The sequence below is a fragment of the Lactuca virosa genome, chromosome 1 (assembly GCF_052849685.1).
Source record: "Lactuca virosa cultivar CGN04683 chromosome 1, Lactuca_virosa_CGN04683_v6, whole genome shotgun sequence".
Classification (NCBI taxonomy): Eukaryota; Viridiplantae; Streptophyta; class Magnoliopsida; order Asterales; family Asteraceae; genus Lactuca; species Lactuca virosa.
Genome location: NC_136426.1, coordinates 224,165,542 through 224,181,873, shown reverse-complemented (window position 1 = coordinate 224,181,873; position 16,332 = coordinate 224,165,542). Strand labels below are relative to the sequence as shown.

Genomic DNA, 16,332 nt, shown 5'->3' with positions numbered 1-16,332 from the left:
TGTTGTGAAGCCGAAATCTGTGAAGCAAATTTGGGTTCCAAAGCAACAATCTCCAAAGGTTGCATTGAATTTGAAATCAAAACCCAAAAGTGTTGATGGTTCTTTTGAAGATGTTCTTGGTTTGATGAAGAACACGAAGAACACGAAGAACGAGTTGTACATCACGCAAAGTGGGTGGTACAATGTTCAAATTGGAGATTTTCTCATTCCAACAAAAGAACCAAGATCTTCTAAATTCGATTCGTTCTTTGAAAATGGATCTCGATTCGTCAAAAAGGTATCTCAAATTCTCAAATGGATTCCAAAACGTCCATGATTTTGATTCGTGCGTTGCGTTTTTCATTTTTGATCGTCTTGATTCATTGGATCTATTTCGTTTCAAACCCTATTGTTGGTCCAAATTTTTTTTTTGATCAAACATCAAAATTAAAACCATTTTCACAAATTCAAATCCATTAATCTGATCAATTAGTTCAAGTTCATTCTAAATTTGTGGGTACTGTTCATCTTACTCATTTGAACCCATAATTCAAGGGATCCGATTTCGTATAAACGTGAGGCCAATCATTCTTTTTCTAATTCGATATAATAGTTTTTAAATCCAAATCTTATTAAATCGAAATCAAAAGTGTATATGAAGAATTTCATTCATTTATTTTCATATGCTTCACCTACTTGTACATTCTGGTGTTCTGGAGTCGGTTGATTTATGTAGGATGATGGTCGATTTCGTCTTTTGATTCCACTTGTTCTCCTCTGATTTGGAAGTAACCACATAAGAAACGAAAGTCAAAATTGGAACGAATGTGATAATTTTGTTTCGATTTTAATTGTTGGAAGTCGATTGTTCAATGGAAGATGGCATTTGATTTTTGGTGATAACAAATGGCTAGATTGAAGAACCGATTGCGAAATCGATGTTTGGAGTTTTGATTTTGTTGTTAATCAGTCAGGTGGTCAAACTCGATTTACAGATTGTCACTGTTTGCAAGTCGATCGAGTATTGCGTTGTGTTTGAAGTCGATATATCAAAAATCGACTGATGTTGGTTATTGATTCGCTTTTGATTAATTGATTTTGGACATCTTGATTTCGAAGGTTTGAGAAGAATTGTTTTGGGAGAAGTCAATGGTTTAACGAAGTGATGAAATTGACTTATTGATGTCGATGTATGTAGTTGAACTTCAGAGGCTTTGAGAATCGAGGGGTTAGTTTCGATCGAAGTCTAAGTTGATTTTAATTCGATGGTCGAGGTTGGTTTATTAACGAAGCCTTGTGATGAAAAGGTTGTGGTTTGTGCTTTCATTAACGAAAGTGGTGCATTCGTTAACTGTAAAATGAAGTAAAGAAGAAAAGGATAGTTTGATTTGGTATTGTCGATTGTATTTGGAATCGATAATTTGGGAACGAGCTGAGAATCACAAACTCAAAGATGTTCGCTTTGATGGTTTGATGAGTGATTAGATTTCGATTTCGATTTGTGATATCAACGTGATTTTTATCGATTGGGAAGACTGGATTTTGAAAGTTTGGAGTCATTGATGTCCATGACTAATTGTTGAGAACGAAGACCTGTAATGAAAGCGAAGCGATGGTCACGGATTGTGGTTATTGGAGTCGATATCTCAAAATCGATGATCTCAATTGACGAAGGTTCATGTAGTGAAAGCAAGGAAGGAAAACTTGGATTCGTTAGTTGGTTTGATGATTTTGTTTTTCACATCAATGGTTTTTGATTAACAGCGGTGGGTTTATTAACGAAGCCTGGTATCAATAAACATTCGACTGTTATTTGAATGTGAAAAATAGATGGTTTGGGGACGAACAAATCTTGCATTGTGTACGAATCTTGAATAGTCGTTCTGGGTTTTCGTTAAAATGGTGTTAAGACTTCGTTACCTCATTAACGAAGCGAAGAAGAAGGGTTCGTTACCTGATTAACAAAGTGAACGAAGGGTTCGTTTTCGCATGTGATTTGGGAAGTCGACACTTAAATGTCAAAGAATTGTATTTCGACGTGCGAAGAATTTGACTGGAACGTGCGAAGAATTTGACTGAAAGTTTCGTGCTGGGAAACAATTGGGAGAAGAAGATGTACAAGTTTGAAAATTAGTCCTTAGAGTTTTGAAAATTTGACAGTTTATACACACTTTGAAATAAGGACTCAATTTTTGATATTTTAATGCTTTGTGCAGAACTTTCGAAAGTAGTACCTGATATTTCAAAAGTTTGGCAGTTTATACCCAAAGTCGAAAATAGTGTTACAAAGCTGAGAAATTGTGAATATTCATTTCTGGTCCCTGCAGTTTGTGCGAATATACGCTTTATGCCCAATTTTGCAAATGGGGTAGAGTTTCGCATATTTCGCTGTTTTTGGCGCAACGGGTCCCTGCAAGTTTCAGAAAGTGACAATTTCTACCCGGTTTTTGAAAAATCTTGCAACGTTCACCCAAAAAGTCAAAAATTTTCATAAATTGGAAATTTTTGTGGCTTTTTCGTGATTGTTTTTCTATGCAAGATTTTTGGTGTTTCATTTTTGGTACACATCAAGGGGGAGTTTTGTAAAGTTCATTCCTCGAGCGCTTCTCAACCTTAATGGGTTTTATAATCATTTTTTATTATAAAAAGGGGGAGAATGATGGGTATTCGAAGCGGATCTTTCATTTGCAGATTTGAAGACCGATGTTTACTTCGAGGGGGAGTTTGGTCTTGATCGCGCGTGCTCGTTGGAGATTGAAGCCGGACATCCAATCCTAACTTTGAGGGGGAGAATGTAAGGGTGCGAAGTCACTATTGGATGTTATGAGGGCTTACTCATTTGATTGTGCATAATGAGTTGTCTTTCCTTTATAAGGAAGTGAGTGACACTCATTTTATCTAATGAACATTTTGAGAGTATAGTTTAGAGAGAGAATTTGCAAAACCCATTTTTGTACACTTTCTATGAAACTAATGAGAGCTTAAAAGAATTATTTAGATCTTGTGTTCATGTTCTTGATTTTACTTGATGATTCACTAAATCATTCTTAATTCCGCACATGCCATCATAATCAACACCACTACAGAAACATAACATCATCATCATCACACATGTAATATAACAACCTTCATTGTTTACATCGAGTCTTGTGTTTTAAATATTACATGCCAAAATAGTTAAAGTATGGTGAAACAATATATAACAAAATATCCATGAGTTCGTTCTGCCCAACCTGCTCAGCGGTTTCCTGAGAATACAAGTTAATTTAAAAAGGTCAACATAAAAATGTTGGTGAGTTTATAAGCATGTTTGAGAAAATGATTTGTATAACTTTGTAATCACAAGAAAATCCTGCATTTTCTTAAAATAGTTTAGTATGTTATGTCTGATCTAGTATTAATGCGTGTGTGTTATTGTTTAATAGAATGCCAAAAGTGAATGAAGAGAATATAAATAGAATGCCCCCAGACAACCCTATGTTGCTTGTAAAAGAAGAAAATCAATAGTCTCCCGTAAATTTCATAATGTTAATTCCTCTAAGTGAGTCGTCATAATCATACTAATTAATGTCAATTTCACCTGTCTTGGCGTTTGTGAACGCTGACGGAAAATAGAATAAGGTTATCGTCACCCTAGACTGATGTAGTCTAACTGTAGCGAACAACTCAGATGTGGGGTGTCATCCCCGTATAGATCTATACACAAAACACCGCTCTCCCTCCAAGAGACTCTGGTTATAACTATAAGCTACGATCGTACACGCAATAGGTGTCAACCAACACGTCTTACTAGATCCTTAATCGATTTCTACGCGAAGAGAAACATATAAACACATTTCGAGGCCAATGAACCATGTAAGCGAACCACTGAGGCTCACTAAACACGTAAGTCATTTTCAGACCCGAGAGGAATGATATTCTATAACATGGGCCCAAAATATATGTAAAAGGACAAATATGGCCCATTCCACATGTAAGGTATTTATAGGCCCAAATAGCACGCAAATAGTATCCAAGGTCCGTCGCGCATGTTAATGGGTTAGTGAGGCCCAATAAACAAATAGATAGCATTCAGGACCTATCAAGCATATTAATGGGCCACTAAGGCCCGATATTATGCGAATGGCAAAATTGGTCCGTTTGTTATTTTATTGCTAGCATTAGTTCAAGTATTCGCCAAATTGACTTAAAAATACCACTTTTGTAATCATATATAATTTAAATGCACATACGTTAACATGTCTAGATGATTTAAAAGTATGTATAAGTCATATAAACTTGCATCTAACAAAAGTATAAACACTTTTAGTAAGTTAAAACAATTTTCTGATTTTTGGCATTTACGTCTCTATTTTTAGAAAAATAATAGAAAAATGATTGAAAGTCGAAATTTGGATCCATCAACTCTGGGAGTTTAGAAAATGTGTCTAATTTCTTGATAATTTTTATTATAATTTTTAGTGATCTCAAACCAGTGTGAAAATGTTCATCTTCACAGACTGGTCCGAAATCCTTCCTGAAATGATAAGCAGTTTTGTAAAAATCGCCAAAAATTGTAGAAAAATCGTATGAACGCGTGAGAGTAGTCATTTTAAAGGTATAAACCTGAAATATTTTCATGTAAAAACGTTTTGAAAAATATTACCATAAAGTTGTTCAAAACTGTCTGTAACTAGACCAAAACGTTTCTGTTAAAACGAGATTTTTGAGTTTTGGTTATAGATTTTTGAACAAAACACTTGTTTTTGCTATTTTGAGTGTATAAATCTCAGATCTGCAAGTTTACATGACAACATATACTTTTCTCATAGTTTTTATGAAGATCTAAGTGATAAACTTCATATTTTTAACATATTTTTAGATTCATGAAGTAAACAACACATAATCACCAAATAAATCATGAAAAACACACATAGTCATGCATATACACATAGATCTACACAAAACAATTTGTATTCTCCCCCAAAACATAGTAAAAACGTAAAATTGGGGGTATGAACTCACCTTGGTTTGATGATTTCGGTTTTTGATGAAGAATGAGAAGGATTTCGGCCTTAATAAGCTTCTTGAGTGGAGTTTTCAAACCTAAGATGGATCTAAGAGCATGGATCACGAATTGATGTTTTAAGGAGTGAAGATTATCATAAAATGAAGTTATTCATCAAACTTAGAGAATAGCTTACCAATATGATGATCTTTGATGAAGTTTTCTTGATCTTTCACACAAGCATACACGAAAATTTGAAGAAGGAAAGATGAGATTCCCTCGAAGTTCTAGAGAGAGTTTTTGGTGAGGTTGTAATGAAAAGAAAGTGAGAGTGGGGGAAATGCATCTTGGCCGTGATTAAGAAGAGGGAAGAGAGAAGAGAGAAGTGTGAAAAGATGGGGCATGGAAGTATGTCTTTTATCTGGATATATGGTGGACAATATGCATGGATATCCATTGAATAATAATGAGGTGTCCCACTCTAATTAATCCCATATTATCTTCCATTTTTTTACAAGTATATAAATATACAAATATATATATATATATATATATATATATATATATATATATAGGTATATATTTGTGTTTATAACCGAGAATGAGGGAAAGGAAAAGAAAAGAGAAAAGTGTTGGGCCATAATTGCTTATATTCGATATTATGAGGCCCAAGTTGAAGGTTTTCGGGCCATTAGGCCCTTATGAGGGTTCACGGCCCAATGTTGATAAGGTAAGAGGGTTCATGGCCCAATAAAGCCCAGGAAGATAGTTTACGGCCTAATAGGGCTTATGAAACCATTTACGGCCCATTAAGGCCCATGATGAAAAAGTGAGACATTTTAGGCCCAATAAGGTCCATGAGGAGTCTTATGGCCCAAAATGCTATTATTTAATGAATATGGGTCCAATTAGCGCCCATATAATGATTCTTGACCCAACATACTCATATCGAGAGTTTATTGGCCCATTAGGCCCAATAAACGACTCCTGGTCCATCATGGGTTTGAATCGGGATATTAGGGTTTCAAACTAAAATGGGGCATTTGAGATGTGTTGATTTAGGTTTTGGACCTCACTCAAGAGTTTTGATTCAAATTATTGATAACATCAACTTTAGATTACAAGTTACACAAGAGTTGAGTACATAATTTCCTAGCCAAAAATGCTAGTTGTGACATGAACCATTCTAATGGATAAAGTTTGAAACTTTATCCATTATGGAGCTTTTAGGATCCATAAAAATGTGATCTTTATCCTTCTATTCCTTCCATGAAACTGCCATGATGTCTTAATGGATTAATAAGTTAAGGTTTTGGCTTTTGGACCTTTTTTAGACATGGAAAGTCATAAAAGTGGAAACTTTATGACTTAGAATGATGTTGTGGGACTAGATCTAAGTGTTGGATGAAAGGGCTTAAGAGATTAAGCACTTAATGGAAAATGCATTTTGGCTAAGTACGATGGGCATACCTTTGGGGACGTTGTGCGTACTCGTGAGGAGTCTCGTCCCTGGATGGTGAGTACACCACGTGTACGAGCTGGGTATGCTGGGCGTACTCAGCCTGAAGTTGACTTGTTGACTTTGACTTCCGTTGACTGTTGACTTTTTGACCAAGTTTGTTCTTGGGTTAAACTTGAGGGTTTTGGGTTATTTATTAAGATTTCATTTGGTTCTGGTGCTAGTGGATTCTCGAGTGCAAGCAGTGCAGAAAAGGGATCGTATCGTAGTGTTTTAGAGTTCTTCGATTCAGGTGAGTCTTCTCTCGGTGCTCGTGAGTCGAAAGCACAAATGTCAGCTCACTAAATTGTGTATGTAGGATGGTAGTTGTCTTTGTGACTCTTGCATGTTTGTATGACTCTGTGTGGTAGAATAGTTGTATCTGTGATGACCAACTGGGTCTAGTTGTTATTATTGTGTTATGATGTTTATGTGTGACTGAGACAGCTGATAGTCTCCAGGGTTGCTGATAACCCACCGGGCATGTTGTTAGCCCACTGGGACTGCTGATAGTCCCCAGGATTGCTGATAACCCACCGGGCATGCTGTTAGCCCACGAGGTCTGTTGATAGTCCCCAGGGTTGCTGATAACCCATAGTTGTTTATTTGTGTTGTGTGTGGTATTTTGGGAAACTCGCTAAGCTTTGTGCTTACGATTTGTGGTTTACATGTTTCGGGTTTTCTTATATTAAAGGAGGGGCACGTCTCAATTGCATCGCATCAATGGGGGACTTGTGTACTTGATAACTTTTAATAATATTCTGATAAATGTTTTAAGATCTTGCAGTTGTGAATTAAATAAATACTTAAACTTTTAATCGGAAAATTTCGGGTTGAAATTTAGGGCGTTACACATGCATTACTGGGTACGCGAGTTTGATGTAGCCCGTTTTATATCCTAATATCCGATAATCAACAAACTCGACTTCGCATTGTTCACAAAATTATGGGTCTTCATTTTCATCTTCGATTACTCGATAATTTCCACAAGCACAAATTCCACTTTTGATAGGCGCAAAAGTTCTTTCACAAAATAATCCATCTTTTTATGGTTTATTGGTTTTATAATGAAAGGTGTAAGGTTTTGTCACCACTCCAGCTATCTCACCATTAGGCAGGATTTTTTTGGACCAAATACTTATTTGTTTAGGAGAAACTAATCCAATTCGGAGTTGTCGAAAAAATTCTTATTCTTTGGAATATATATCTTGTGTCTGGTAATGCACGGTTCCACTCTGCAAGAACTCTGAATCATTCTCTTGAAGCTCATCCTCTTCATTATAAACGATCTGCTTGCCCCAAAAAGACCTGAACCAATAGGGAAATCTCAATTCATTGGGCATTTCGATACAATCAAATAGAAAGCCCCAAGGGGGCCATATTCTAAGAGCCCAACTATGTGATTTAATAAATCATCTTTTATTTGTTATCGGCTGTCTCCGTCTTCAAAATCCTACTCATCTTTTTCATAGAGAAATCTATGACCAAGGATAGAACATGATCCATTTTCTTAACCAACATGTTAACTAATCGATTACGATAAAGTGGATCGGAATTTGCAGTTTTTTCTTCTGTAGTATCTCAACGTGACATAAGCATGAAAGGGGTTCAAGAATCATTTTTCTTTTTATAAGGGCTAAAATCATTTGTTTTGGCCTTTTTACCCAATACTGTAGGGTGGATCTCGAAAGATATGAAAAATCTCCTTCCAAACTGTATATATACGATTTTCTACAGAATTCTATATGTATCAATGAGATTGAGTATGGATTATGTTTACTCACTATAAATTCAGTATTCGTTTCCCTCTTTTTTCCTTCGAGGATTCGAAATCGTGTATTTTACATATCCATATGTTTTCACTGTCTCATTTGTCTTAGAACTCTAGACTCATCTCACAGCAATCACCTAAACCCTATGTGACAACCGAGTCAAAAGCGTCAGCAACCGTTGTTAGAAATTAGCATAGACGGATGAATATAATAAGACAATGATGTAATACTACAATATATTAACAAATATTCTTGATTTCATCCTTACAATATATGAGTATTTCGATTAATAGGCTCAAAAAATAAGCGCGCAAAAAGTCGTGTCATCTTATAAGCAGGTTAGCGTATTCGGAAAATACGTGACAGCGTGATCACAAAGATATAAACTTCGTGAAAACCCAGCTTAGTATAGAATAGATATGAATTTTACTAAATTTAAAAGTCAATCGCGCATAAGAGGTTACAACATAAAAAGCTACAAAGAGAACAGTTGACTTTTAGCCAAAGAGACCAAAAGGAAGATCGTAGTACTCCTCCAGACAAGAATTTTAAAAACAGAGAATGCCAAAAATGGAGCCCTTATGAGAGAGTTATGTTTTTTTGTAAAATCATTGCGGGTATAAAATATAGGCTAGAAATAAAAGTAAGAATTAGCCAAAACATCCAAAAGGAGAGTTGTGGTACACGACGAGACCTACGCGAGGATTTAAAAAAACGTTGAAAATGAAGCTCGTACGCGGAAGATACGGAATTGAAAATAACAATTTACGTCTCGCGCACACATCCGCGCGCAAATCGTGATGCGCTTCCTAACATTGGATTTGTGAAGATGTGGATGGCGTGACCCACAGAAAAGATGACACGTGTCGAGCTCTAGTGGAGCCAACATTCATGTGTGCGACATGCACCCCAAAATATTCAATATAAATAATGGTATCTACCACCTCCATTCTCACCTCATATCACCCGATCTCTTCTCTCTCTCTCTCTAATGTAATCATTTTTCCTTCTGAGTACTATTCGAGCTTCTGATGTTCCAACACAACACACCGAGTACATGGAAGAGGTGGTGGAAATTTCTAATTATTTTCATGCACCAAAGGTAAGTAGAGATGTGGTGATGCTTCGACTTTTGCCAGCCACATTGAAGGGTGAAGCTAAGGAATGGCTAAAATCACTTCCCTTTGGAGCAATCACGACATGGGCTGATTTTAAGTCTTAGTTCATAAACCAGTTTACACCTCCTTCAAAAGTGGAAAAGCTTAAAAGAAACATACATAATTTTCAACAATTAGAGGGGGAGTCGCTATACTAAGCTTGGGAGCGTTACAAGATATAGTTATGACATTTCCGTCAACATGACTTCAATGTGCAACAAGAGATATCAATTTTTTATGATGGAGACAATGTATGCACTCTCCAACTTCTAGACTCTCAAGGGCCCATGACAAAGAAGGATTTGGCCACTAACAAAGATTTAATTGAAGAATTCGGTAAGCATTCAAGGGAGTATCACAACCCATGAGGGTAGGATGTAACGAGAATAAGAGAGAATGGAGATGGAGTTTTTGAAGTCTTAATTTTTATAATGGAGAAACTTGACGCCGTGGAAAATAGGTTCACAATGATGGATGGATCCATTAATATGGTACACGATTGATGCGGAGCTTATGGGGGACCCTATTCTTCTAAGGATTATGAGTTAGAGTACAAGAGAGATCGTGCTACAAAATAAATTCAATAACTAAAGCATGATCTCTACCAAATAGAACAAGTTCAATCTGAGAAAATATCTACTCTCGAGTCAATGGTATTTAGATTTATGGAAGCTATAGAAAAATGACATGATGTTATAGATGTAACACTTAGAGAACAACAAGAATCTATTTTTAGCATCTACACACAAGTGTGGCAATTAACAAAGCTTCTGCACGAAAATCTACCAAATTCACCTTCAAGAAAAGTCGAGCCAATCCCAATCTATCAAGTCATCGATATTTATTCAGAAGAATAGGAAGAATTGGAGCATATGGGGGTCCTTGATTTAATCGAGTAGCCATTAAATCAGTCACTTGAGGGAAAAGCAAAAGAAGAAAAGAGTTTTGACTCTGCCTAATCGCCACGACGTGAAGGTAATATTGCCACGTCGTGGGAACTGAATGAGGATTATGATTTTTTTGTCGTTGAGCGGTATCGACCACCTCTCCCTTTCCCATCTCGTTCCATCAAATCTTGTGAGGCAAGAACACACAAAGTTCCTTGAGCATGATGAACTTGAAGATGTTAAGGAAAAAGAATGGGAGGAGCCCTTACCCAAATAGCAATCAGAAAAGGAAGAAAATCATTTGAAACCTCCAGTTTCGACGCCAATTATTTTTGAGGTGTTTTCTTTTACAAGACTACCCGATTAAGTCACTACGCCAATTGAAGAAAAGGAAGAAGAGAATGATGAGTCCAATTTTGAAAAGAGAAACCTGAAAAGAGACAAGCCAAAAGCTAAAGACAGGGGATTGAAACGCAAGCATGAAGAAAACACCAATTCCATGACATGCCTGTTGGGGGTGTACCTACTAACCCATTTCAGAGTAGTGTTGGATATTATTGGATAATATTCGTGGGGCCGTTCATTATCAAAACCATGCGATTGACGAGATTTATGCTCACTTCCATATCGATCGCCCACCATTTTTGCCACAACAAGCTCCCTATATTCCAAGTTAGGATGAGATATAGGCGTCCCGCAACTGTTGAGCCGGATCGAGTGGAGCCCGAGAGGATGATTATTACTGAATTTTATCCATTTTATTTTTATTTTTATTTTTATTTTTATATTTTTTATGTTTGGTGTGTTTTGTTTATTTAAAACTTCTTATTTGTTTGGTTTGTTTTTATTTAGGATTGTAACCGAATGATTTTGATGTTTTCTGAATTTATCTAGGAAGGTTGTTTTATTTTTGGTTGTGCGGGATAGAGGTTAAGTTCTTAAGAGATAATATAATGTGTAAGAATTGAAGCATAAAATCAAATGCCACATCTTTGCATATATGTGGGGTGCATGTCAAGAGTTTTATGAGAGTTCTAAAATCTTACTATTTGCAAATTGCAAGAGTGAAGAAATTCCAAACATTTCAGGGAGTAAATTTAAACAGACGTTGTTTTTGTTGATCATCCAGGGCCCACGATGTGGCATCTCAAGGCCACGACTTGGCAATTTTACTTTTCATGATCGAGACGATTTCTTACTCGATACCAAGACGTGATGTTGCTTTCCCACATCGTGTCTGGGATACAGTGCATTGTTTGAAGTTTTGTCGCACCATATTTTTTAGGGTGTGATTCTTGGTTTCATTTATCCGACACATTCATGCGTTGCTGAAGATCCAGTTTTCAAAAATTCTCAAGATGCCCAAGCTTTTCCACACACTTTCAAGAATTCGATCTCGCCACTACTACCCCAGGGGAATCTGTTCCAATTTCTTCTCTTTATTTTTATGTTATTTAATTGTTTTAAATATGCAATGGCGACATTGCATCATTTAAGTGTGGGGTAGGGGTTGAATATAGGAATGCAAACATATTCATTAAAAAATTACAAAAATGACTAGAATAAAAAAATTTATTTGAAAGATTTTAAATAATAATCTAAAAATTGAATCTAGTTATAAAAATTGTTGTATTGAGATCTAGGTTGCTAGAATTGTGTGGGACGAGTCGATGCGAGTTTCAATGTTTATTTGAGCCAATATATGTTATAGTGTATTTGTGGCTTCCCTATCCTAGTGAAATCATGAAACAAAAATATGACCTTGCTTAGTTTGACGGCCACAATATGTTTAGCATCGTGACCAGAAATGTATCCAGGAAAGCTTATGTAGCCATTGTACCTTAGACTAATACCTTTAACCAATAAGGATTGAGGTTAAGTTCCATTGCTTAAACATATGTTCTTAGGATTTTTAGTTTTGAGTAAAAAAGTGAGAAAAGATAAAAAAAAATTGTAAAATTTTTAGAATAAGAGTCTACAAAGCTATGGAGATCAAGAAATATCAGGAAGATAATTTCAAAAATCGAAGACTCAAGAATAAGACAAATTTGCCAAGTTATATGTATTGTAATTTTTCTTTCTAGATTATTTTTCCATATGTATTCTTGGGAGCTTAACCAAAAATACCTTGAGGTTAAGAAAGATTTATGAGGATATATTCGGAGGGATGCATAAAATGAGTGTTGTTCAAAAGAAGTGGGGAAGTGTTTATGAGGATTGTAAGTATTTAGGATTGGGGAAGTTATTAGGAAAATTAGACACAAATACATGTGTTGGGTTCAAGTGTTGCGTCTTTGGGCTCGATTATTAGTCCATTTAGTTTACCCGGTTTGGGCCTGTCCAACCGTGGATAATCATTAGGGTTAGCATATATATTGTGCATGCATGTATAGCTTTCAGGGTATCGTTCTCATTAATTACTTTGCATTGTAACCCTAGCACACCTCTACAGTCGAAGTTCTTCATCAAGCTCTTCTGAGGTGTGAGTTATTAATCATTCGACACCATTGATCCATTCTTGTGTTCATTGCTTTGTTTTTCTGTTTAGAATCTATCGATTTGTCGTGTTATATTCCCAACAATTGGTATCAGAGCAGGAGACTGTGTAATTCATACGCATCTCTTCTGTTTGAAGAATCCTTTAGGGTTTCCGCTTTTATCAATATATAGAAGCTGTCCTCTTCTTGTCGACGGTATCTCTTGTGTTTGATAAAACCCTAAGTTCAACTTTACAAGTCTGATTCTAACAGAAAAAGTTCATCATGTCTCACGATGACTCTCAAATCAATCCGATCAACATCTCCAACAGTATAGGATCCACTACAAGGATTCCCATTCTCTATACTCAAGATTATGAAGTGTGGGCGCATCACTTCGAAGACTATGTAGTTGGATCTGAAGACACTGGCTACTTAATTTGGGAAGCAATAACATTGGGTCCGTTTGTTCACTCTGGAACAAACTGAACGGTCAAGACTCAAAAAGAGTATAACCAACTCTTGGCGGACGAACATAAGATCCCTCAAGATGAAAAGGACAAGGTGTTATGCAACGTTAAAGCCATGAGGATGATCCGATTCGCATTGCAATCCGATACTTTTCGTCTGGTGAGTTCATGCACAACATCCAAAGAAATATGGGATAGGTTGAAAGAATTATATTCAACCGATGAAGATCTAGTGCACTCGATCCAATCCCTTTTGCTCTCTGAGTTCGGTGCTTTCGAACAAAAACCTGAAGAGAAGCTTGTTCAGACATTCGATCGCTTCAACCATCTGCTCAGTAAGATGATGAAGCATGGCATTGAAAGGAAGGTAATTGAATAAAAGGTTACCTTCATGAATGGATTAAGGCCCGAATGGATGGCGGTGGTTTCAACTGTGAAGGCTCATGAGCAATTTAAATCATATTCAGTGGCGAAACTGATGGGTATTCTCAAATCCCATGAGAGCGTGGTAACAAAGGAAACGAAGGCAGTTTCGGGTGTGGGTTCACTGGCCCTTGTTTCTAAAAGCAAGAATATAGCAGACGAATAGGAGGAATCTGATATGTCAGAGTGTGATCTATGCAACGAAGAATATGCTATGATGGTCACAAACCCAAAGAAGTTTGCTCGCAGAAAGTTCCCGGTCAACAAGAACCGAAACTGGCAGGGAAGCTATAGTTCAGAAAAGGTGAAAGAAGAACAAAGAACACCACTCAAAAGGACGACGAAAAGAAGGAGAGTAAGCTTGTGGGAGACTCTGGGTATGATTGCAACTACTGTCATGGCAAGAACCACTTTGCCAAGGATTGCATGCTAAGGAAGATGGCTGAGAAGAAGGATGGTGAAGATGACGAAGCTTACTACATGAGAAAGCTGGAGGAGATAAAGAAGAAGAAAGCTACTAACGTTTGTATGAATGCTTTGATCGTGCAGGAAAACATTATTGATGATGAGTTCGGTGGAGTGGAAGTCTGGTCTACATATTCTAAGGATGAAGAGGTACGAAGACCCTCGAATGGAAGAGCATATGTGGCGAGAGAAGGAGTTGCTGAGTCGGCTGGGAGATGCTTAATGGTTACAACCGAAAGTAAGCATGAGGAAGCGAAGGTCATGGAAGACAAATGTTTCGCTGCCAAGCCCATGAGGGAAAAGATCAGCGATTGCGATCAGTTGATCAAGAAGGTACAAACTATCCTAGAATCTCATAAAGTACCAATATCAAACTACGAAAAAGACTTAAATGAATTAAAATTCAAGTTTTCTAATTTAAGTGGCAGTCTTATGCAAACTCGCCTAGCTAATTCTAACCTAACTGACCAACTCAGCAGGGAGTCTTCCAAGAGTGAGGAGAGAAGGATGTGGATTCAACAGAAGGAGTTAGAGTTAAGTAGGGCTAGGGATGAACATATTTATGTGCAAAGAGACAATTTGAAAATTTTGAAACAAATAAATGTTTTCTGTTTGATTGCTAAACGCCTATATACTAATATCACTCAGTTACATTTAGATTGTGAGATAGAAAAACAGATTCATAAAATGATTTTGCCATTCCTTGAATTTAAGGAGGACGAAGTCATTGCTGAATGTGAATCTATAATGTCCTCAGATGAAATTTCTGTCACCTACAAATATGGACTGGACAAAATTGAATCTTTCATTGAGTCTAAGGAACATAAATGCATGCTTAAGAATTTACTGGACGAAAACGACAAATTAAAAATAAAGACCGAGACTATACAGAAGTTTGACTCATCCAAAGCCAAATTGAGTTCAGAAAATAAAATAAATTTAGAAACCACTTCTGAATTTGATGAGGACAGTGGGATGAGCGAAATCTCTGTAGAAGACGTGGTTGATTGTTCAAAATTTCTTAAGAGTGAACCCGAAGCAGCAAAACACCTCATATCTGAAAATTCAGTTGAATACGCTAGCGTGTCAAAGGACAAGTCAAAGAAACTCAAAGAAAAAGTCGTTGTCTATCAGAAGGTACAAACGACACCCAACCAAGTGTATGCAGTCACTGGGGTAACTAAGAAGCAAACGACAGAGTTGACATCAATGGTTGACAAAGATAATGTTGAAGGGTGTGATAACTTCTTCTGGTCAGCTCCCATCGATAATGCAGATGAAACAGTTGGTCTGTCAGAGCAAAACTCATGGAGAGTTAAGGGACAATATATTCCTGAACCACTGAATAATCCCTCAAGCTTTGATAAACCCAGTACAAGTGGTACAAAAGACTTACCAAAAGAACCACTGAAAGCTACCAGCGATTCATCAACAACAACCGATGCTCATGAGAAGAAAGCGAAACCCAAGGCCAACATTCACTTGACTCAAGAAAAACTTGCTGAACAGAAATGACAAAGGAACAAAAGATACATGAAAAATCTCAATGAGAGAAAGCAGTTTTGGCAATCCCAAAACCCCTCTTATGTTCGCTCCGAAAGAGCTTCTACTCTAAAAAAGAAAGCACAGGTCAAGTCTTATTCTAGCAATCACTGCCAATCATGCAGTCAGGAAAACTGAACAACCCGTTTCGGTTCTAATTCTGGAAGTCACAAGAACCGAAAGTCAAGTTTCAGTCCTAACTCTTACTACGCCAAGAACCGAAAGTCCTGTTTCGGTTCCAACACAAGAGCTCAGAACCAAAAATCAAGTTTCGCTCCCAAATCCCATCCTCCTCACTCTCAACCTGAATCCAAGCCCGTGAAGGATGTCAAAGGAAAGGGAAAGCTGCACTTAGATTCTGAAGTCCAAGATAACAAAAAGTCAGCTAACCCTAGTTGAAACAAGATAAAAATAAAATCAAAGTTTACACCATCAAACAAAAAGATGAAACCACTTTAATAAAAAGAACTTATATGGTTGATCTTTCGGTTGCAATTCCCTATTCTGTAAAAGTCTCACCAGCGCCCAAGAGACTTTGGGTTCCTAAATCTGTTTAATTTTTGCAGGTTATCAGTGACGAGCAGTTTGACGAAGAATGATATATTAACAGTAGCAGCTCTCGTCACATGACTGGAAGGAGGGAAGAGCTTAGGGAGTTTCGGTCCCTAAAGGATG

At 36.9% G+C, this 16,332-nt stretch overlaps 1 non-coding gene across 1 annotated transcript; it reads right to left on the bottom strand.

Annotated features, from left to right (window-relative positions):
* Positions 1 to 9,494: 9,494 nt before the first annotated feature.
* On the bottom strand, positions 9,495 to 9,601 carry LOC145151834 (small nucleolar RNA R71). Its single transcript, XR_013732386.1, has one exon. It is a non-coding gene; the product is annotated as a small nucleolar RNA R71 (small nucleolar RNA).
* Positions 9,602 to 16,332: the final 6,731 nt, after the last annotated feature.